Below are 6897 nucleotides of genomic sequence, written 5' to 3' on the forward strand. Positions count from 1 at the left end.
CTCATCAAGTATATCCCATGGGAATCTTTACATGTTGCATATCCATCTAGGTGCTACATTACATAATAAAATAAAATAGTACAATATAGCAATATTATTCAATGTGTGCAACACCCATTATCTCAAGAATCTCCCACTTGTTGTATACATTACATAGGGCCAATCTATAGCCACATAAATGAAAAAGGGAACAATCCCTCCTAGCACATCCACCATCATAGATCAAAGTACACCATGTGCTCAATCCTAGTACCTAAAAAAATATCAAAGTATTTAGCATGTCAAACATGAATGAAGCAACCTCCTATTATGCCATTGCCACTAGACATGCATAGAATCCATCCAAAGAGAAAGCCACCCAACCTATCACATTAGAAGATCATAAAATATTGTATCAACTATAATGCCAAGGACAAAAACCTAATGCAAAGGTAATCACATGTACCCGTAGTTGTCAAAATATTCATAGCTGAAATAGCACCCATAGCAAGTGCTAAACCCATCCAACTATCCATACCTCCAATAGTATACCAAGTGAATCTCACATCATCTATCCAATATGTAACCTGCAATCACAAGCTTCAAAATCAATACTTGCCACAAATATACCAAGAAGCTCCCACTACAAAAGACTATGTCAAATCTATAATCAATCCACTCACAACATCTTAAGGAAGTGAATCCATGTAGTCTCAAGGAAATCCACAAGGCATAAACTGATATCCTCCAAGAAAAACTCTCATAACAAGTCTCCAATACTCTCCCAAATTCTCCACAACCAATAAAAGAAAGAGATAAAGGAATAACCATGTCATCTCTCACATGACATACATGAGCACAAACTAGTGATCATAATCTCTAACCAATCTCAAATCCAATGTAAGAAAAATTGAACATCTAGGAAGATAACCGAGACTAGAGAAACAATGCATATCATAACCTATATCATGTACTTCTACACACACCTTGATGTAAACTGTGCAAGTATGATCTCTTCCATAAAACCCCAACAAGAAGGTACAATAACACCCAAACCATACCATATAACTAATCATGAATGTAAGCCTCTCACAAGATGATCACACTCATAAACCATTCCTAATCCAAGGAATAACCATTCCTAAACTAGGGATTATGCCCAATATAAAACCATCTCCAAAAGTCAACTAGTATAACAACATTTACTAATGGATATAACCAATGCTAAACCATCTCTCAAATAAACCCTCCAGAACTAACTCATATACCATAGCTCAGGATTCATATCCATGAAAGACAAGCATAAATATTATGCACCTAAGAGAAACAATGGGCTATACCTCTCAAGTAGAAAAACCGCCGAGTAGACCAAGAGTGGGGAATGAGAATGCTCATCAAGATATCCAAGTCTCCAACCGAGATTCATCTAAGAACAATCTCCTCTCAAGTCCATATCAGGTGACTACCCCTTAGACTTCCTGCTAAAACTATCAACTATCCCAACAAATATATCTATAATCCAAGAGAAATCAGCATCACCACCATCTCTAAGTATCCATGAGCACCTGTAACCAATAAATCCATGCCAACTCCAAATGCAATGTAGCAATATCATGAAGTATCCAATTTATGATCAGTGTACTCAATACCAAGAAACTAAACCAAGATCAATGTCAAACATGATCTTACACTCTCAACCAAAGAGATAACATGCTCCATATTAACATACTATAACATGTCACAACTCTAAATGTTTATCAAGAGTATATCGTGACATAAAAAATGAAACCATCCTAACACCAAGGATAACATGCCAAATGAAAGCATAAACCACACCTTTACCAAGAACCCTATGAGTCCTCAAGATGCAATCATCTCCACACACCATGAAGAAAACCATCTCCACATACCATGAAGAACCATCTCCACACACCATGAAGATAACCAAGAACTCCATGAGTCCTCAAGATCTAACCATCTTCACACCCACATGAAGATAACAAGTGGACCATGCAAATGTCAAAGAAGCTTCTACAACAACATGATCTAAGACAAACCTCCAACATTTGCAAGCACTTAATAAATATATCAATACCAAAAACTCTCACTCAACCATGGTACCATGTCACCTATCACATCATAACATCCATCTCCCACATGAAGATCCTCTAGGTCTACACCCACACAACCAAAGTGTCAGTACGAAGTGAAACCAAGATCTCCAAACCAAGAAGATACAAATCAAACTAGGAACTAATATTGCACTGTCACCCTATCAATGTCACAAGATCACTCTAAACTATTTATCCAAGCTATCCATGACATGATGATGAAAACACCATCCTCTAACCATGAGAATCAACCAAGGCATTAAACCATCAAAGAACTCAAAGTTCACATCATGAGCTCCTCAAAAGAAACCAAATAACCATGAATCTCAACCAAGAAGATATACCACCATAACCAAATTAGGAATCCAAACAAATGAACATCAAGGATCCACGATGTTATGCCATCCAATCATGTTATGCCAAAATCCATGACAACATGATCACATCCATGAATCGAGCATCTGGGTCTTAATATGTTTAACCTGTTAGCATAAAATGGTCAACCACAATCCTCCACCATGATTGTACCTAGTAACAGCATCTCATCTCTTCTACATGAAGAAAAATCAACAAATCATGTGACTTAGGGCATAGACAACCCAAATCCAAGCCACTAATCTGAATATGTATCAATAATGAAAGATCAATTGGCAATGTTAGTGTAGTTTTTTATTTTTCCTATTTTGCTAGGTTTTTCCTACACTTTTTAATAATCTCGCTTAGGTTGATAAAGCATGTCTTATTAGGTGAATGGTTGTGAGGTGTCACCTTCTTACATGTGATCATCCATTAGCTATCTTGGGAAGATACTTTGCTATCTTTAGTCCGATAGATGGTTGCTCCTCATTGGTTGGTGTTGCCACCTCCTCCCTCTTCCTAGCCTATATAAGCATGCTACTTAGCTTGTATTTGCATCTCTTGTTTTTTGCGTCCTCTTAATGCTATTTTGCTTCCAGCATTTGCATTACTCTTTTGGAGACTAACTCTATGATGCTATTTTGGTTTTGTATCATTTGCATTCATAGTTTAGATATTTACTCTTTGCACTAGTTTTCTGGGTTATTAATATTTTTAGATTCTAACATGGTATCAGAGCTTTTCTATATGCAATAGTAGATTTTAGTTTCCTTATTTGAGAGATTCGGGGGGGGAGGGGGGCAAATAAACTTTATTATAATTTTTTAAAAAATGAAGTATGCTCTTCTCTTGCATTCTTGGATGATCTTGAGAGTCAGAAAAGTTTTGACAAAAATGGTTTTTCTCTAGGGTTTCAATCTCAAATCTGACAACCAACTTGCATATTTGGAGTTTTTAATCAGTTTTGTAGGTTCCAGCATGCCATTGATGGACTTAGGAAGTTGATCCATCATTTTCATGTCATATTGTGGTTGCTGGGGTCATTTTTTGATTTTTAGAGCCATTTTTTACTATTAAAGGCATCTAATTTACACTACAACAACATCTTCGGTACATCAGCAAGAAAAATGTTTTCTGAGTTTTGTTCGCAGCCTCGAAAAACCATCTGGGTATCTTTTAGATTTTGCATGCAAGCTGTATATTTTGAAAAATCGAGCATGAAAAGCTACAGCCATACCCCTCTCCATTGGCAGTCGCAGATTTGAATGCAATTTTCAAATGTCTCGTTCTTGCTTATACAGACTCTGATTTTGATGATTCTTGTTATGAACTTGGCTATTTTTTTGTGCTCTATCCACTAGTGGAGTTGGTTTTTTAATTTTCATCCATGAATTCTTCAGAAATTGCAGATTTTCAGCCGTGACTGTGCACAGTTCTCATTTTGGAAACTTCGGAGGATCATAACTTTCTCATACAACCTCGTATCGAGGAGATTCTTTTTTTGAAAGTGCATTATTTTTTGAGTAGATCACAATGTTGTTATTTGTTTCCTTGATTATTGTGCCTAAGTTTCACTTTTAGCATATGCTCTTCATGAGGGTTTGTAATGACCACTAAGTATTTCTTTCTAGTGGTAGTTGTAAACACACTAAAATAAAGTGCAAAATCATATTTCTTATGGGGGGGGGGGGGGGTTTCCTTGATTGAGTAAAAAGGGGGGGGCATTATCGTGGCTGGGTTCTCTTCTTTTTAGCATTTCTTTGCATTTCTTCATCATGGATCAAACACATATGCCCATCCTAACTCCATACAATTACTTTGAGTGAAAATCACGCATGATAATTCACTTAAGGAAAGCTGGATTAAATAGGATAACTATGGGACTTAAAACTAAACCTACTAAAGATGAAGACAAGCCTAAGTGGTTTAACAAATGTGATGAAGCATATGGAACATTGTGTTTGTCAGTTTCTCCTAACTTGCTATTTCACATTGCTCATCTTTGGATACACCAAATGAAGTATGGACAAAGCTAGAAACATTATTTGGCACACAAGATTCAATGAGGAGTCATATGTTGGAAAATGAATTAATTAGTTTGAGTCCAGGCAATTTCAACACAATCCAAGATTTCTTCACCAAATTGAAATCACTAAGGCTGCAGTTAAAACAATGTGGAATTGAAAAGAAAGATGAACAACTGATTCTCAGTATTCTCTCTAAGCTAAGCTCAGAATATTCTGTGTTTGTCTCTACATTCTATGCTACTAAGGGTGCACTTGGTACTCAATTCACCATGCCATTTCTAGATGATTTCATTGTCAATCTCACTCGAGAACAGGACAAGCTAATCCAGATGGGCACTCTTAAGTCCTTTAAGTCACATGCCTTAGCAACCAACCAAGGCACAAAAGAACAAAAAGGACAAAGTAGTAACAAAAATAGTAAGGATGAGAAACAAAATAATAGTGAGGAAAAGAAGGATCAGATACCAATTGCTTCAAAAGCAACTATTGATACCTCATCCTCTAAGGGCGATAAGCCTAAAAAAGAAAAGGTTAAATGTGCCTATTGTAAAAGACCTGGTCATGATGAAAATAAATGTTTGAAGAAACAAATTGATCACTTGACATACATTCTTGAGAAGAATAATATTAGTGTTCCTGAGTCTATCAAACAAAGTTCTAATGAAGAGTCTAACAAGGCAAAAGAAAATAACAAGGGGAAAGGAAAGGGAAAAGCTCTTGTTGCAGTTGCTTCCTCACCATCCACTTGGGCTCTTGATTCGGGTGCTTCGCACCACATGGCTTCATCTAAGGAAGAACTTGCATCCTTGGAGCCATGTACTATGCCTTCTATTTTGATGGGTGATGACAGTCCTATTGAGGTGTGTGGGAGAGGGTCTATTGATGTGGGGGATGTCACATTCCATGATGTTCTTTGTGTACCCTCATTATCAACTAATCTCCTATCAATATACCAAATCACTCACACAAGTTTAGGCAAGTGGGTTGAGTTCACTCTTGATTCAGTGGAGATACGTGAGTTGCATAGTGATTCTATAGTTGCAGTTGGGAGAGCAGATCATCAGTCACGGCTCTATCTATTTTCTCACTTTGTTCCTGATCCTCCTTCATCTGTTTTCCTCACTCACTCTAATGATGTGAGTAAATTATGGCATGAGCGGTTTGGCCATCTTAACTTCTGCTATTTGCATCAGCTCAACCAGCAGAGCATGGTCACAAGGTTGCCTTCGGTTCAATTCTCAGGAGGTGTTTGCCAAGGTTGCATTCTTGGTAAGCATCCTAAGGAAAAGTTTGACAAAAGTAAGGCATGGAGAGCTTCATAGATACTAGAGTTAGTTCATAGTGATTTGGCTGGTCCATTTCAACATCCTTCTTTCAGCAGGGCCCGATATGTCCTCACATTCATTGATGACCTTTCTCAATATACATGGCTGTACTTTCTCAAATAGAAGTCAGAAGTATTTGATCATTTTCAAGACTTCAAAAATGTTGTATAAAAGAAATCTGAGAAAGCCATCAAGGTTTTGCGCACAGACAATGGTGGCGAGTATGTCAACCATCGGTTTGAAAGATTTTGCACTTCAGAGGGGATTGATTTACATCATTTAGTTCCATACAATCCTCAACAAAATGGTGTTGTAGAATGGAAGAATAGATCCTTGAAGGAAATGGAAAACTATATGATTCACTCTAGATCTCTTGCACCATAGTATTGGGCAGAAGCCATTAACTGTGCTTGTTATATCTAGAACCGTGTTCCTCACCGAGCCCTTAAGGGAGTTACTCCTTTTGAAGCTTGGAGCGGTCGGAAACCATCAGTTAAGAACTTTGAGTTTTTGACTCCCCTACATCGGCCCACATTCTTATAGAGAAACGTAAGGCCTTGGATCTGCAAAGAAGACCTTGCATATTTGTAGGTTATCCTGATGGTGTGAAGGGTTATTGGTTGCTCCACCCTACTACACATGAGTTATTCATTGAGAGGAGTGTTCAGTTTGAGGAGGGATCTTCAAACTCACTTTCTATCACTTCTCCAACTCCTTCTACCTTGACATTAGAGTTACTTGGAATACATGATAGAACTTCTGATGAGTCAAATTCACCTGAATAGTCTTCTACCTCTACTTCTGATGCAAAAAGTGATTCAGAGAACTCACCTCCTTCCTCTCCTAGTCATCATTCAGAGGTTAATGATTCCCCTCCAGATTCTCCATCTTCTTGCCCACTTTGGGCTAGATAGACCTTGCAGTCTGCAAGTGATTGGGTTGGGGATCCATCAGACACCAGGTGAACTCGTTCACAATTCTAGGATGCTCCACATGTCTTCATTGCTACTGCCTTAAATCTACAGTCCTTTCATGAGGCTTCTGGTATTTCTGAGTGGGATACAACTATGCAGGAAGAGTATAGTTCCTTGATGAGGA

The sequence above is a fragment of the Cupressus sempervirens genome, chromosome 10 (assembly GCF_028749045.1).
Source record: "Cupressus sempervirens isolate cs-2001-9-10 chromosome 10, ASM2874904v1, whole genome shotgun sequence".
Lineage (NCBI taxonomy): Eukaryota > Viridiplantae > Streptophyta > Pinopsida > Cupressales > Cupressaceae > Cupressus > Cupressus sempervirens.